Consider the following 18,925-nt stretch of genomic DNA (forward strand, 5'->3'; position numbering starts at 1 on the left):
GCTGGAAGATGTGTCCCGAGTCTGAGCCGGATGAGGGGTCAGGTCACGTCTTGGTCCACTTGGGCTGCTTTGACAACGTCCCACAGGCGCAGTCACGCTGGAGGCTGAAGTCCAAGAAGAAGGATCGGCGGATTTGGCTTCCCAGCCGCAGACGTGGGGCTTGTCCACCTTGTTGTGTCTCCCAGGGCAGGCGGCGAGCTCTCCGGGGCTCCTGTTAGAAGGGCACCAGAGCCCCCGAACAGTCCCCACATTGGGGACCTCCTCTGACCCTACTCGCCTCCCAAAGGATGCACCCTTGGGGGCAGGGTTTCCACCTATGAATTCTGAGCGGACAGACATTTGGCGCATGAGAGCCGGAGCCGCCTTCCCGAACGTGCCTGCCCCCTCTCTTCCCACCCAGCCCGCGGCACGGGGAGACCACCCGCCGCCGCGCCGCTTTCCACCTTCTGACGCAGCCTATGGATTCATTCTCTCTCCGTGGGCCGCACTCCCGCTGTAAAGACGCAGCCTCCCCGGGAAACACTGACCACCTCCGCGCTGAACCCCGAATGCGCGTACACAGCCGTGACATTCTGAACCGCAGAGCGTAAGCATCGCTTCCCCGCAGCGGCGCGCCCCGCAGCAACCGTCACACGGCGGGATGCTGCCTGGATCGTCGCGGATCAGGATAATCACACACGCTCCCCGGCAACGCCACCGAATCGAGCCACGTTCTTTCCCACCCGTGTTCGGCGACTCCCGCGTCGGGAAGGGAGAGAGCGATCGCGTCTGCATTACACATCTCTGCTTAAAGCGGGAGGAAAGAGACCCAGGTCTCCAAGCAGCGTGTGGAGAATTATTGTGAATGGGAGCAGAGGGCTGGTGTCCTCAACACAGCAGGCTGGAAACGTCCTCAGGGACAGGGCTCTTGGGGCCCGCCCACGGTTCTTGGAAATACCCACGCATGACTCACCCTGTCATTTGGAGCCTTTTGTGCAAGCTGCAGGCAGTGGCGGGTGGGGCGGGGGGTAGCAATCATAGAAGAAAGGCGGGAAGGAGGAGACGGAGAGCACACGTCAGGCCTTGGGCACCCCCCACCCTGCCCTTCAGAAATCCTTGCTGTCACCAGCACCTCTGTGCTCCCCCTACACGCAGATTGTCCCCCACACCTGGCTGCGGCAGGGCCACCTCCCGGGCATGGCATCGCTGGATGGTCATCTGGGCCCTGTCTTCCTCCCAAACCCCCAGACCACACGTCTACAGGTAAAGAGTTCACCCCCATTCAGATGAGTCTCTCTCACAACTGATCACAGAGAAAAAGATCTTGTGCCTTTGAAGCAAGAAGGGGGAAGGGAAAAAGAAGAGGCAACAGGAGGGGGAAAACCTACAGCAGGAGCGAGGCTGGCGGAGCACCTCCCACGCTGTCCTTAGTAGACACATGTAAATGACTAATTAGAATGAGGAGGGACACACACATCAGTATGTAAATGGCACTTGAACAAAATTCACGTCACCACAATTTTAGAGCTGGAGAGAACCCTGGACTCAACTGGGAACCAATTCAGAATACTTTCATACAATTAATTTAGTTCATGAACCGGTTTGCCATTTGTACAAAGGACAATCTATCTGGACCACATCCAGATGATCCCAGGTTGCACATACGTGGTATTGTCCTCGGGAGGCTTTAGTCCCCTGCGGATCTGACGGGAATCAGAGCAGGCAAACCCAACATGGGCAAAATCTTCACAGCCACATCTTATAAGGAAGTATTCTAGAGATGTGCTTATGTGCTAAGCTCCAGAATTAGTCTAGATATAATATCTACTTTGCATTTGCTTTAGTCTAACTGATGTCTTCATACTGCACAAACAGTGGATGCTAGCATCCACTGAAAAAAAAACATCATCCCAAATGACTTAACATTCAAGGTCTATCCCCAAACATTTTCTGGTAGAAGAATCATGGCTTTGTTCCAAAGCCACAGCTAGAAAGCTGTGAGCAGGGGCTGGTCAGATAGGACATTTTTCAAGTGGTAGAAATAGCTCCTTTCTGATAGGATTTTAGATTTTGTGTTGAGCTTAGCACTTTAAATATTGACTATAGCAACTGGTGCCAACAATTTTAGACACACACACACACACAAGCAAAGAAATAGGGAGTTCCTAAGTTCTAAGGACACACATACTAATAGGCATAAATTGGAATTATGTACAATGTCTTCCAAAAAAACTACACATTAAGGATTTTGCTTAACCAGTTTGAAAAGAGAAACAGTTACAATTTTTAATGAAAGCTTCAGTGGAGTTTGTAACCTAAACATGTGGTCTTGTAAGGAGACAAATCATTTCCATTTTTGCCAATCTAACTTGCAATGGAAAAGGAGTTAATTTGGAGCGTGTGTTATAATTTTCACCACAATTTTCTATCCTTGCGAAGTAAATGGTGAGAGGCAATGATTTAGGTGATAGAAGGTCCAAAATAGGTTAGATGTTTTGAAGACAATTGTGCGTTGGCATTTTCGGCTAAAGAAGATCCAATGCTATGTATCAGGATGTGTCTGGGGCCAGTTACCTTGCTTACAACACCTTCTATGTGTGGCAGATCGATCCTCTCAAGAAGTCAATAAGCCTCGCATCACTCGCTCCCTTGGCTTAAGGCACAGAGGCCTCAGTCATTTTGAAAATGCGGTTAGGATGATTATATAGAATGCCATTATTAGTCATTAATACTTGAACCTCAATTAATTACTGCAATTGTTAGCAAACAGAAGTCCTTTGAGAATGGGACAGAGGGCAGGTAGATTTATATACGGACTCAGAAGTAAGTGATAAAAGATACAGTGTGTTGCTCCTAGGGTAGGATCAGATGTGGGTCCACAGAGAGTCATTCTTCTTCAATCAGAATTATGTTAAGCCTGGTGCATCTCTTGGTCATATTTAATACCCCAGATCTGCACTAATATTTTTTTCATATGTAATATTATGCATTAAATAACCTTGACTTCTTTGGGAAAATAATATATAATCTGATCAACTCTATAGATACTGTTGGGGAAGTATGGGTCTCAGTAGGAATGCATAATATAAATAATGCAAAGTATTAAAAAAAAAGTGACAAAGAAAATGATCTCAATCCAAAAAAGGGCCCAGGGAACATTGTGGACAGATGTTACAGTGGTCGCCATGATGGGTGGCTCCTGGTGTTCATACCCTTGCATGATTCCTTCTCCTTGAGTGCAGAGGACAGTGGGATTTTCTTCTAACACTCGGATGAGTTACAGGCAGTGGGATGCATGTGACTACATGTCTGTGAATACATCACGTGAGGTGGTGCCGCCAGACCTCCTCAGAGACCTGCTCCCCTCTGGCTTCGAAGAAGCAAGCTGCCGTGTTGTGGGCTGTCACATGGAGAGGCCCACCCAGCAAGGAAGGTGGTTTCCAGCTGACCACCAGCAAGAAACAACCCATCAGTCCAACACCCTACCAGGAACTCAGTGTTGCCAGTGACCACGTGAGCTTGGGGGTGGGTCCTGCTTCCGTGGAGCCTCAGATGAGACCGGCGGCCACACTGGACCACTGGATTGAGGGCTTGTGAGAGCCTGAGCACAGGAGCCAGTGAGCTGTGTGGACCCCTGAGCCACGAAAACTGGGAAGAAAAATGTGGGCTGTTTAAACCAACAAATATGGTGCTATGGTTATACAGCAAGAGATAATAATACAAAGAGGGAAAAAATAAGCAACTGGGAAGCATTAAAAGGAGGAAACACAAAACAATAGAAGGGGCATGTATCCAAAATATTAATAATCCCAGTAATTACTAATGGGTCTAAATTTACCCATCAAGTAACAGAGGAATTCCTATAAATAGAAAACAAATTAACTTTGATTTTTCACTCAATATAATTGGCAGTTTAACAGGTATAGGAGAGATGAAAATAAAGGTCTGTAAAGAAGACCCCAGCAGATGCAAACAAGGAGAGGAGGGGCGAGGCAATTTTGCCACGAGACAAAGCAGAAGACAAAGTGAGCAGCAGAGCAGGGCACAAGGAAGCATGTTTCATGCTGGTGATGAGAACAGCTCTCTAAGCACGTGGAAAAAGAAGTCAGAGCCCTTACATACCCCAAATCATAGTTGGAAATGCCTGAAATGAAAACTGATAGGAAAGCTCCCATGTCCAGCAAAACTGGGAACAGACCTCTGGAAGAATCTTTACTCTCATGGTATTCATTCCAAAAAAGGAAAAAATGTGAATCTCCACTAATTATTCCTATCAACTTCTGGGTTTAGAGCTTCCATTCGTATTAACTGTGTGTCCCACAAACATCAAGCCAGACCCAAACTTAAGGCAATCTAATTTTGGATATGCCCCCATATTTTGACAGATAACTACAAATTCCACATTTCAGGAAATGTACTTTGATGTCCATGCTCAAAGCATTCCTATAGATAAAAGTTCCAAAGGGAGGAAAAACTTACGATTAAAAACTCAAAAAAAAAACATAAAAAAATAAGCCACCATAAATTAAAATGAAAAGAAACAACCCTCCCCTTATATACCAGATCCCAAGATATGGAAGAGAATGGAATTAGCAAATGAAATGACTAGGCTTAATGTGTTTTAATAGATAATTGAAAGCATGACAAGAGTATAAGATGACTGTCAAAACTGAAAAGCCATGTTAGAAAAATATCCAAAGAGAAGGTATAGGAATAAAAACATAAGAAGCAAAAATAGAATTTTAAAGGATAGATATTACAACACTATGAAACACAGCTCAAGAGAGAGTTCATGAACCAAAATACTGAAGTGGGTAATTCTGATTCCAATAATGGTAAGGTAACATATCAGACTAACCTTGTTAACTCTGAGAAAAATTTAAAATACAATTTCATGGTTCTCAAGATTACTTAAAAGTAGGGATAAGCTGATAACCCTTGAAGGAAAGAACTTCACTAAGTTAGAGTCAAGGTTCATACAGCTTTCCCCTACTGATGCTCTCCCATACATGGGATGCAGCATGATTGATTAGGAAAACAAACCAACTAACCAACGAAAAACAGGCTTACTGGCTTTAGGTGTCAGAGTGGAGAGTTTGAGGCTGCCAGGGTAGCTGAAAATTGAGGTGGGAAAATGTCACAAATGAAAGAGCCACAGTGGGAAAAGGCAAAAGTCTACATATAAATCCCCACAAATATTAACTGAATTGTGAATTACAGATGTCTGCAAAAGATGTCATACAACCCTGTAGAAAGCAGCACTAGGAAGGCTGAAAAAACTGAATTTAGATTTCTATTATTGTCCACCAGAAGGAAAACAGAACATTTATATATTTATTTATTTATTTAGAGATTTTATTTATTCTTTTGACAGAGAGAGACACAGTGAGAGAGCGAACACAAGCAGGGGGAGTGGGAAAGGGAGAAGCAGGCTTCCCACTGAGCAGGGAGACCAATGCGGGGCTCAATCCCAGGACCCTGAGATCATGGCCTGAGCTGAAAGCAGACGGTTAACAACTGAGCCACCCAGGCGCCCTGAAAACAGAATTTAGATTTATACTCCTACCCCATTAGAGGCTTGGTAAACATTTCAAGATATCTACTGCAATCCCCAAAGGTCCACACCTACAGCCCTGCCCTAATAAAGTGCAAACCAAGCTCCTGTAAGTTCAAGGTAATCAACCTTGCATGCAACTGCCTGCTATAGCAAAATTCAATAATCATCAGGACCAGCTACAGTATCCAAATGCATCATGTCTGATGTCTAGTATACAATAAAGAATTACTAGACACACAACACAATAGTAAGATATCATGCATATTCAAAAGAATAGGAGTCAACAGAAACATGCCTTAAAGTCACTGACATCTTAGAATGTGGAATGAATCAAACCCAGCTGTCATAAACATGGTCAAGGGCTTAAAGGGAAAAACAGTTCTAAGGAGTGAAAAGATGAGTAATCTCAGGAGAGAAATATGCAGTATAAAAAAAAAATGAAAAGTCAAAAACTGAAAAATATCTGAGATTTTTAAAAATTGCTGAATGTTCTTTATACCAGAGTGGAGTTGGCTGGAAGGATATAGTCTATGGACTTAAAGACACATCAGTAGCAACTGTCCAATCTGAAGGAGAGAGAAAAAAATATATAGAAAGGAGACCAAAGTCTTGTTGAACTCTGGGACCACATCAAATGGTAAAATGCATATGTAACTGGAGTTCTGGAAGGAGAGAAGAGGTAGAATGAGGCAGATGAAATTCTGCTGAAGTAGGGTATATGGTACACCATAAAACAGATCTAAATATACTTCTCAGAAAAGACACATAAAGAAGCACAAAGAAGCACAAAAATATGACTATATTGAAATTCATCAATGTTAACCACTTTGGTTCATCAAAACATACCACAAAGAGAATGAAAGGCTGACTGAGAGAATACATTTGCATATACCTGGCAAAGGACTAGTATCCAGAATATATAAAGAATCCCCATAAATCAAGAGCAAAAATATATATATATAAATAAACCACTCCAATAAAATGGTAAAAGGACTTGAACAAACACTACAGAAAAGAACTACTCTGAGACATCAGTAAGCACAGGACAAAAAGAAGGTGTCCCATATCATAAGTTATCAGGGGGAAAAAATTAAAACCCAACAGAATGGCAAAAGTCAAAACTGACAATGCCAAGCATTGATGAAGATGCGAAGCATCTGAAACTCTCCTACATCCCTGAGTTGGAGGGGCTAAGACCCAAGGACAGGTCACCTGGGAAACTTTTAAGAAGACTATTATAAAGTTAAACATGCATCTGTTGTGAGAGCAAGGATTCTACTCTTATTTCTACAAGAGAAAGAAAAGAGTAAATAATTGGATAATAATGTAATTAGTTGAAATTATTAAAGTCGATTAAAATGGCCAAAATAGAATTAAAACCGGGGCAGTAACAGCAGTACAGTCACCAAAGGCAGGGTGCCAGTGATTAGAGTTAAAATAATCAAAAGTCCTTGTTTGTCTGGGATAAGAATCGAGAAATTGATCAAATTTTGACTTACTATGTTAAATGCACTTGTTACAATGTGATAACCGCCAACGAACAGAAATAGAATATTTTACTTTCAAACCAGTAGAGGAAAGAAAATAAATTAGTTTATCGAATTCAGAAGAAAGCAAGCCAAGAGAAGGAAAGCTTAGTCAACTATGACAAATAGATGGAAAGCAGGAAAACAGAGTAGAATTCCAATGTACTAGTCATTACAGCCATTGTTGAATCAAAAATTAAAAGCTACCAATTGTTAGAGTAAACGCAAAACTAAAATCTTGATTTATTCTGTTTAGGAGAGGCATATTTAAAATATAACCACATGGAAAGACTAAAAGTATAGAATAAAACATTATATAATACATTGGTCATAAGAAATCTGTAGGCACGTGAAGTATCTGAGAAAAGTTATTAAGACAATAAGCTTTTTTTTTTTTAAAGATTCCATCCATCCATTTGACAGACAGAGATCACAAGTAGGCAGAGAGGCAGGCAGAGAGAGAGAGGAGGAAGCAGGCTCCCTGCTGAGCAGAAAGCCCTAGGCGTGCTCCATCCCAGGACCCTGGGATCATGACCTGGGCTGAAGACAGAGGCTTCAACCCACTGAGCCACCCAGGCACCCCAAGACAATGAGCCTTTTTAACAATACAGAGAGTTACATATGGTAAAAGGAATTCACTTTTACTCTTAATAACATAACTTAAAATGTGTTCATCAAAAGAAGAATGGAAAAAATACTGTAATTATTTAAGTATGGATTTCAGCTAAAAAGAAGACTAATCTAAAAGATCTCCTAATATAAGACATCTAATATAGCATATTTTAAGGAAAAAAACAAGTTGTACAATAAACACATTCCTAATACACTATTACATTGATAAGCTTCCTCCCCCAGAAGAATCCATGTGTCAAAACTAAATTCTTATAATTTTCCTGGTACTAAACTTTCTTCTGATAAATTGCCTACTTAAATTAAAAAAAAAAAATGAGTTGAACACCTCATTCTATTGCTCTTTATACCCTGACCATGGAAAACTTCGGGCCAGAATGGAATGATATGTTACACATAAATACTCAAACGTCTTTGTTGAGTTCTACCATACTCATGAACTTCTATTTTTATTTATAGTTTAGTTGCTTATGTAACTGTATGGTAAGTCACCTCAACTAACTGATACCCCTGCCAATTCAAAACATTATATTTAAAAATGATATTGATTGTCAACTGGAAATGGTAGAGAGTCAGTTACAACTGTCCCCAAAGTTGTGTAGTGCCATCACACAGATCAAAGCTCAGGAGATGACGGCCCATGGACCGAAGCTGGTCCACCCCTTTTTTTAGTAGGACTCATGAGCTAAGAATGTTTTTTACACTTTTAAATTGTTGAAAAAAAATCAGAAGAAGCATATGTTCTCCTTTGTGAAAATTATTCACAATTCAGATTGCAGTGTCCATCAATAAAGGTTGTTATGCAGAATCGTGTCATTCATTCAGGCATAGTTGGTGGCAGCAGTGGTTAATAAGTCCTTGCCCCCGAGATCACGTGGCCCCAAAGCCTAAAATACTCACAAAAGAAGTTTGATGACCCCTGATTTAGAGAAGGAAGGATTGTGGGGGTTGGGACATCAATTTTGATTCAAGAAAAGGCACTTTCTATGAAAATCTTGAAAGTAGTTGAACTAATGGTTCAAAAATTCTGTCAGGCATTTTAGGAGAGGTTGGAATATGACAAGAATACCTTATGTGTCCTAAAATTTCTTCCAATATCTGGAACTAAATTTCTTTTTATGAGCCAAAATTCATCTCTGAATGATAGCTCTATAAACATAAATAATAATTTACTGTATGATTAACACGGATTTCCAATCAAAGAAGGAAAGTATTACTTCAAAAGCTTTTGTGACAACTGGTAATCATCTGGTACCCTCCCTCTGTACCGACAGGTACAATCCAGATGATTTAAATATCTAAGTGTGAAATATGAAGTCCTAAAAGGACTACAAGAAAATTAAGAGTAAGAATTTATAGATTTTTACAATAGGGAGATAGTTCTAAACATGATAAAAAACTATAGGCCACAAAGGAAAAGACTGAATGGAAAATACAATTTTTTTTCAACATACTTCTGTATTTCAATTAAAAAAGAGGCAAACAATAAGATTATCCACAAGAATACCAACTTATAAGAGCTGATATATTAATTATGATCAAATAGCTCAGTCAAAATGATTGGCAAAGAATAAGAATGGTAATTTAGAAGGAAGAAACACAAACCAGATACTGCACAATGAAAATAATGCAAATTAAACCACTAATAGAATATTCCCTGCAGCCATACTAACTTGTTTTGGTATGGGTCAAGATTAGTAGCATTTCCATATACTGCTTTTCGGAGTAACCTTTCTGGAGGGCAAATTTGCGGTAGTGACCAAAAGGCTTAGATGTGTGTATGACGTGCATTAGCAGGCACCCCTGCTTACGCTCTAAGCTCTTGTTTTCACCTGGCTGCATGTCACCGTTAACTGCCTCTGCCCGGCTCCTTTGTTGGGCACCTCCAATGGGCCATCAATGGGAAGCCAGCAAGAACACGGGCACAGAGGAAATCAGTGAATCATACAGGAGCAGATACAATTAAATCATACAGTGACAGCTACTTTGTACTTGGAAGTTTCTTTAGCAAGGTAAGTATTTTCCCTAGAAAAGAAAAAACATGGGCCAAGTGATTGCTAGTCCACTCCTTTCTCGAAGTGTGTTAAATCAGCTCATCAGCTACGGCAAGTCATTTCAGTTTCTCCCCCGTCTTCCTCAACCTACTTTCTCAAGAATCTTTGATTCACAGGAAATGCTTAGAACATTTCTTTTTTCAGCTGACTCTAGTTGCTTTAAGAGTTATGCATTTGGGTGGAATATATAAGCGAAATGTGAAAAGATTTTAAAATATGGGCAAAACCAATCTGGGTTGGGGAGCTCCGGCAAACTCGCTGGACTCAGACCATTACATTGTCTAACAAGACACAAATCTTCCTGGTAATACAGAGATACTCTTTAATTTGTATTTAGGAAATTTAATTCAGTGCCTCATTCGGCACAAGAAAAAAGAGTTTGAGCAGTGTGAACTTGGCGTTCGAATGGGGATGAGAAAGCGGAGTGGGCAGTCAACAAGACACGGAGTTCAAAGCTGGAAGAAGAGCCCCTCAATTATTCAAACCCTTTGTCACGTGTGAATCGAGGCTTTCACGGTGAAACTTTCTGGTTACTCGTGTAATTAAGTGGCAAATTAAGTGATATTCTGACTTTCAAAATAATAATGCATCTTCGTGTATACGCAATGTCACATAAAGTGTTTCACGACTGGGAATTCATCTCTCCGAAATCTCTTGCACCTTGTGTCAGTCATCTCAATCTCTAAGCCAACTCACTGGACTCAAACCAATGACAACGTTGGGTTTTATCAGTGATCTGATGGTTGGTGGGGCTGGTATTTTATTTCAGGATACTGCAGGCGTCTTCTACCTTCCTTGTGGCTCAAGCCACAGCCCACTGAGCAGGTGCTGGAGCAAGACTCGCCTGTCTTACAGAAAAAGGGCTTTTAACCTCCCCGGGCATCATTTCCCCAGTGGATCAGAGCACGCAGCGCGGACTGGCCCTCGCGCACACCTTTTGCCTCTGGTTTCACAGGCTGGGCTCAAAGGAGAAAAGCCCTTTCGAACATCTTGTTTTGGCGCCTGGCTGCTGTGATTGGGAGCTCTGATCTCGGAGGCTCGATTCAGCAGTCTAGTCTGTATCGTAGATGAACCCCACTGAGATGCCTGGTCCTTGTTCATCTGGGATTGGGATACCCCCAGTTCTGTTGTTCTTTTCCCAGTTTGCTTTGGTTGTTCTGGGTCTTTTGTGGGTCTACACACTGATCCTGTGTGTGTCACCCTGCAGGATTACCCTTGCCTTTCTCCTCCCACGTAGCTCCCTTTCAAAGCTGGCTTCTTTAATACCCACCAGGAATGCAGCTAGTGGAATCTGATGAGAATTTGAAAGAGCTATAAAGGTGCATGTTACTTGGAAACATTATCATTGGCTTTTTATACATTGAATAAGACAGCAGAAAACTGGTTCTGTATTGGTGTTGGAATTTATTTATTCTGGGTAGAAAAGGTCTTAATTAATCAATTTCCTGGAGGTATAGCAGGGCACAAATGTGAGCCTGGGTATTAGAAAAACGTGAGTCCAAATCCCACATCTTCTTCTTCTTTTTTTTTTTTTTTTTTGGCCAAGTAAATGTGGCCAAGCTGCTTAAGGAGTCCGAGCCTCCTTTTTCAAAAAATAAACCTTGAGGTAATAATCTACTTTGCATGTTTGTAGCAATACTAAATTAACCTTTGTAACGCACAGGCCACCGAGCTGACAGTCAACAACTGATAGTTACTGTGAACGTCTGGATTAAAAGAAATCTTTTTTGTAGTATAAAATTATGTACCATCTATTAATGATGGACAGCTTCCATATTTGGGGAAAGAAAATACCTCAAACATTCTCATTTTCTGTGAGGTAGAATCCTGTTTAATCTCCCAATGTTTAGAAGTGATTATGCTCTAAAAAGAAACCCTGTCTTCGACCCCACTGTGTATCAGCAGAGTCTTTCCTGGTGGTCTGGAATAATAACTACGAGGCCCACACGCCGGCTCTCCAACTGGCTGCATTGGCTTGTCCATGGCCATGACTGAGGCAGGGCAAGGCTAGACCTCTTGGTGGATCGGAGACTACCCACCAGCACCAAGACAGAGGAAAAGCCAGACGCTGTTTCTTCTCTCATCCTACTGGAACCCCGAGAATAACTCAAACTAGAATTTAGATGGACTCTAAGATGCATCCAGCCGGCAGAGCTCTGGCATTTCATGACCAGATAAAAAACACTGATTAACTTAGAACATCTAGATGGAGGCTTGCACTTGGCCTCACTGCGACTATGATACACGACATTCTGGTAGGGGTGAGTCCTGGCACGCGCCCAAGGAGGGGTGAGCACCAAAGTTTTAGGAAAAGAATTGAAAGAAAAACTGAAAAACTTATCGAATTTAATTCCCTGTGTTGCTAGAAACTGAGAAAGATGCCATTATTCTAATTTTTTGCAATAAAACACCTTGATGCAAAGATTAGGAGTCAATTTCTACTATGAAAGAAAACCAGAAAAGGCTCAGTTACATAATGCCCTTTATGGAGGAGCATGTACCTTCGAAACCCACTTTGCTCTGTTGCTTTAAAATCAGAGCAAACTACTATTTTAGATCCTGAAGTCTAAGCAGCAGGCTGCTGTACAGGTCTGGGATGTGCTATTCCTCACCCCCCACCCCCAAGCACACTCTAGCTCTGATAACCTTGCTCGTATTTTCTCTCTAAACCTTTGGCCAAATGCAATACATAGGGAATAGCCTTGAGCCAGGAGCATACATGCAAATTTTGATCTGTTGACTTGTATTAGCCGCCAGCATGGCAGACCTCTATTTTCCAGTTTCGGATATCTGTGTGCTGCTGAGGGTGGAGACATAAATGATCAGAGGGCAACAGAATGTAGTCGTCAGCTGGTGGCTGCCGGAGACTGTAGAGAAAGGGGAGGGTAGGACGGTGCTGAGCTGGAAGGAGAGGACATATAAGACGCATGCTTGCCCACACCCAAAGTCAATGGCCAGCACCTTGCCTTGAGCCCCTCCACACTGCTGACCTCTACCTCCCTGGGGTCTTCCAGCCGGCAGTCCTCACTGGCAGTGGCCCAGCCTCAGGTGCCGGGGAAATACCACCTTCCCAATGGCTGTATCAGGGATGCTCAGAATCAACAAACTGGGAGAGCAGCATCTCCCAAAGGCGAGTGGCCACCATCTTGCCCCCTCACAACTCCCCGCCCTTTCTGGGCTGTCAGTGCTACCCTCACAGCAACGGTTTGCTGCTGTTTGAGTTTTCTGGCATGATTGTATTCCTGAGGTTCTATTAAGCACCTCACACCAATCCAAAACTACTAGGACTCCTAATTGTGCGTTAGCTGATTACTCCTATTTTGCAAAACAAGTAAGGGGCAGAAGTCTCTGCGGTGGTGACTTCGCAGGCCACCTGATCTCGTACTATCCAGGGCTGCTTCCGTGGGAATTGAAATGCTACCTTGAAAGCGTCTGGCTCGTATATTTGGATCAATGTATAGAATATGTATTAAAGTGAATTAACCAAGCTGGTAAAAGGAGGCTTGCATTCAAAATGTGCAAGGCAAAAATATATAGGTCCTTTCCCCCACGCTCAAAAAACTGCCAGTGGTGTAATTCTGAATTCCAGCAGAGGGCAAGCTTAGTCTTGCAGTTTTCTAGGTATCTGCATTACACCAGGAAGACAGCTGTTATATTTAAAACAATGTTTCCTGTGCTGCCCACCACTCCTTAAAAGCCACATCACCATTAATCATACTCGCCACTAAATTACTCGTCAGGCATTGTGTTAAAAATTATATTAAAAAGGAAGGAAAATGACAAGGAACGGTATGTTAGAAATAAATTCGGTTTCCTTCCAAGAGTTCACCTCTGCATTCATTAACACCCTAACTGCTCGCAGTCTGTTTTCTGCAGACATAATAAGGAGGGGGGGAGGGGAACACCTTCACCTCACTTTAGCCAAGGGAAGGAAGTCCCCGTCCTTACCAAGTGCTCTTGATCCCCAAGTCGTTACCCAACAGGGACACTGCACTGCATGGGATTGCTAGGGAATTCTGTAGAGCATTTCTAACAGGTTTTGTAGGATGAACATACAGATGTTCCACCTTTCCTATCTGAATAATCAAAACTGAAATTCAGCAATAAAATGCTGCCACTTCGTTTCCTGATTTATTTGCCACATCTTCTCTCTGTATGAAAAGATGCACTTTTGTCCGTGCTCCGCATTGTTTAATTATCCAACAGTTATTCAAGGCAAAGGTACCAGCGTGTGGCTAAAATTCTGAAGTTCTAGTAAATACCGGTAGCTCACAAGTCACTCTAAAGATAGCCCTTAACATTGTTGACCTTCTGTTTACTCCACGGACAGAGCAGGCAGGACACACCTGTTCTGGCCACTTCGTGACAGTGTCTTCAGAATCCCACAGGATGAGGTTTGTGAAACACTACGTTAACCAAAAGGCGATGTAATTTCCTCTAAGGGACATGCTGCCACGCTCTTTATTTAATCACTTGATCTTCAGGATAACTGAGTAGAGCGGTGTTCTCACTGCCATTTAATGTACCAAGAGACGGTGACTCAGGAAACCCAGGCTCAGGACTGTGAACTCAGTTTCTGGAGAGCTGTTGACATTGCCCTCACAGAAGGAAATGAACCGACCATCGTCTTCTTCAATATCCTCCTCCTGTTTCTGAGATGGGAGATACATTGCTAACCAACAAACAGAGCTGAAAACACAAGGTGAGAGTACAGGAGGCATCTTAAGACAACTTGTGGCTTGGGAGTGTCTGGGGTCAAAGGAGGTCCCCTGGGTCTTGAAGGACACGGTCCAGGCGGTCGAAGACACGCGGGTCTGGACATCAGATGTGCTGCTGCAGGCATAGTCTGGTGATCAGGAATGTCAGTGAGCATTTCGGTCTTACAGCAGACTTACTAATCCGACAGATGAACAGCACAGAAAAAACTCCCAGACTGTTGTACGGATTCCAATGCCAGACTGGAGAGTGTGAATCCTCTCTTCCTCTTGGATGTATTCCAGGTTTAATGTTAAGCATACATAAATATTGTGCTCACGCCTCTACAAAAGGAATGCTAACTTTTAGGTAGTGTGGGACATGCGCAGGGTCAGGGATGAGGGATTGGAGGCAGGATCCAATCAGGAGATCACTGCCATGGACAGCTCTGGTGAACTCAGGTGAACCCCATTTTGCAATATGGATGCCCTCCACTAAAGCATTTGTGAGAGAGGAATACTTTAAAAAATCAATTTTTTAATATTTCTTTTAGAGAGGCCAAGCTTCAACCAGAAAACCCATATAGCTCATATCTTAGCCAAAGGTGGAAGAGGAATTCTAAGGTTTCCATACAAAGCAAGGAGATATTAAATGCTCCTAAGCTGTGACACGTTGATAATTAAGCCAACACATCCCTCTGATGCCATCCCATATCTACCATGGGGCTGCAGGGCATGTGGAGGAAGGGCTTTGGGACTGTGACCATTCTATGGTGACCACCTCCTTTGCTCCAATATATGTGTCTCCTGGAAACAGAAAATAAAAATTATTCAAAAAGACTGGAGAATGAAATGAAGTCATTTATGCTTATAAGTATATATTATCTTTGGAATAACGATGATGCATCTATTAGGAAAAAAATCACTGCTAAATACAGGACACTCCATCCTCCATCTTGTCCCACATATGCCATATTTCTGCCGCATCTTATTGGTCAAATTTAATCCTTCACTCTGGGTCACTCATTCACAGCTTATTTCTGCTCAATGTTATGTTTCTGTGGCCAGATCATTTCCAGGTTAAGTTAATGCATTCCATAAAAATTTTCCATTACTCGAATGGGGTTTGCAAAAATGCAGAAAAAATGTTAAATCTCCATCAGCTAAATTTATGGACACTAAGTGAATCAAATGAATGCAGAAGAGCTTACTTAAAAAATGCTAATCAATTCTTCATTTCATGGAAGTAAAACAGTCAGTATTTAATGAAATGACTTATATTTTCTCTTTTGCCTAAAGCTTGTTGGCCAAAACATGCAAAATGTATCCGAAGCTATTGCTCTAACCTCGTGCATAACAGTCTCTTAAGTCATAAGGACGCTAACTTAGGACTAAGATAAAATGTTACCTATGATGGACATGTTTAACACCACGCATTCCGGATCTCCGAAACCACCGTGCCCAAGCATACGCACAAGAACCACCAAGTGCCGCCCAACTTGGAAATCAGCACGAGGACGGCAGGTGCTCCTGCCAACCCCAGGCCCCGCACTTCTGTCCTCCTTCTGCACCTTTGCTGCCTTCTCCCTGAATTTGGTGGCAGACTTGCCGGGCAGAGAGCATACCAAAGGTTGGACTTTTATGAGTCAAACTGCTCTTGGAAATTCAAGAAAACTTGTAAACTTCTCAAGAACATTAATCAAAGCCCAGGATTAGCTCATGCCACTCACTGTTTTGTTACAAACAGAATGTTGCACACACACATTTGATTCCTAAGAGAGAAGAAGGATGCAGCATGAGACTCTGGTAGCAGATTGTGCTTAAGTAAAAAAACAAAAATCCAACGACGAAGCTTTGAAATCCTTCCAGGCTCACCTCAGAGAAGAGTCTGATATTTCTTTCTAAGTTGTTTACTTCACCGGGGGTTCTTGGCTAATAGCTAAAACTGAAAAAGTTCCTGACATCAATCCATCGCCATTGATGGCGAGCTAAATTAATATAATTGAAAAGGATTCATACAATTTAATAGACGATTAAAGCTGTAACCAGGAGACAAGCGCGCGATCACTGAGCCCCCAACCTGTTTCCCTGGTTCTATATCAGCTCACCATAAACGCATAATAAAATGGAGCACAAGTTCCAAACCAGTTCTGTGCTGAAATTACCCTCTTGGATGAAACCACGGCCTCCCCTCTAGGGGACTGTCGCACAGATAGAGCATTTGCTTATGCCCTTGGAATTCTAATTATGCGCTCTTGGAAGCTGTAGGAAGCGGTTCCACTCGATATTTTGGGTTGCCTGGAAGCAACGGCCCAAGCAAATGGTCAGCACGTTGGATCCGCCCAGTTCTGGCTCCCCCTCCATCCCAGGCTGGGATGAAGGCCCAGCTCACACACCGACATGACGCCCCCTTCCAACAGAGACCCTCTTCTCCCACGGCTATGATTTCCATGCCCAGAACACTACCGTCCCATGGGAGACACTCAGTAAATGCTCTGTGGAATGAACGTGTTGTAGCATGAACTGGGACAGAAACCTGGAGATAGCAAGTATCAAAAGGAGGAGAAGGGAAATCTGGGAAAGAAAATGAAACAGGAGGAGAAGTGCCTGCATCCATGGAAACACCAGAACACAGCCTGGGGAGAGGCTTGGGTTCTTACAGTGTTTTCTTTGAGGTTCTCCTGCCTCCCCAGGTGTGAAATACAGTTTACAGTCATGCCCACAGACCCGCATTTCTGTTGAACTAATCACTCGGTCATGGAAATAACAAAGATAAAGGTAAATACACACCGTAATGTAACTGCTTCAGTGCGCCGCGCTCTGGGCAGGATTTGAAAAAAAAAAATCCAAGGAACGGTAAATTTTGGAATAAATATATTTAAGTGTTCCATACCCCTGATGTTAGAATTATCCCCAACTGTAGATTTCTATGGTTTCAATTCAATTTAGTTTTAGTATTATTTCCAACCAGGTCTTTTAAATATTATACGTTTTCAAGATCATTTCTTCTTTTATAGCCTTTAGGTAATACATTTCAATTACGAAAGTAATCGATTCACACGGGAAAATTTCAACTTGTACAGAAAGGCAGAAATAAAGAGCAGATTCCCAGCCTCTCCCCAATGATCAGCCCCAATATTCAGAGTTTCTGTGCATCCTTCTAGAAATTTCCAGTGCATGCACATGTGCTCATATGTATATATATATATATATATCTATAATCCCATTTTTGTACAAGATATTCTCAAATTGGATATAATTCTTCTCCTAACTGGAAATTCTTACCCTAATCACATTAAGTGATATAGTAACAATGTGATCACAACAATGATATAATAACAACAATAATATGCCATCTCTGTTTTTTAAAATTTTCTGTTTATGTATATACAGCAAGTACTTTTTAAAAGCTTTTGTTTTAAAATAACTATAGGTTCACAGGAAATCGCAATGGTCGTCCAGAGCGGTCCTATGTACCCTTCGCTCACTTTCTCCCAGGGACTGGACATTGGGACGTGCGTGTGTGGTTGGCTCTGCGTCCCTTCCTCCCGCCTGCAGATCTCCGTAACCGCCACCGGGTCAAGATGGGGACGACTCCGTCTCTCCCTCTGCCTTGACGGTCATTCCCCTCCCCCGCCATCCCTCACCCCCGGGTGTGATGCTCCAAGACTCCGCATCTTACTCAACGCTGTGCCTTGGGGGGCAGAGGCTGTGGCTCTCTCCCGTCATGGCGGCCGCAGGGAGAGCGCAGGTCATGTGTGCGGCCCCGTGGCACCGTGTTACAGCTGCTGGAGAGACGTAGGAATCCTGCTGTCCACCACGCCTGCCCTGAAACACCCCGCCAGCTCCTCACATGGTCATCCCGACACTTTGGGTGCGGTCCTCCTGTCCCTGCATGGACGAGAGTCCTGCCCACCCCCACAAGGCCTCTCCTTTCCCCATGGGGAGCATGAGAGGCACCTTGTCTCACTAGGCAGAGGTGGCAGTGGTCTCCATGGCAGCAGGGAAGGTCCCGTCTCCCCAGCAGGCCTCCTCTGACACCCCTGCAGTGCGACTTGGGGTGCCTCACCGCAGTCTGGCCAAGCGCCCCACCTGGCCTTTACTCGTGGGGTTGAGAGTGGGATGCAGGTCTGTGTGGTGTTTGCTGGAGCACAGTAGCCCTCACACACCACGTGTATTCTGCCCAGCTGGGCTGCCCCTTGTCCCCTGGGGTCTCTAGGGCTGGCTCCACTAGAGACAACAGGCCAGCAGGCTTTTGCTGGGGACATTCTGAGTTGAACCACTGCTGTTTCCTGGTCGCCAACCTCTCCAGGCCCTCAGCTGGTCACCTTCTCCTCTGCTCCTTTCAGTCTCTCCACGTTTGCTTTACCCAAATGTCCAGGATTCCTGGCTGGACCTCATGGCAGAATCCAGAAAAGTATGCCCACACGTTTCCAGAAGCAGGAATCAAAAGGGGGACCCACAATTTTAGATGCTTTTTGTTGT

This window comes from Lontra canadensis, unplaced genomic scaffold (assembly GCF_010015895.1).
Source record: "Lontra canadensis isolate GAN:19392208 unplaced genomic scaffold, GSC_riverotter_1.0 scaffold111, whole genome shotgun sequence".
Lineage (NCBI taxonomy): Eukaryota > Metazoa > Chordata > Mammalia > Carnivora > Mustelidae > Lontra > Lontra canadensis.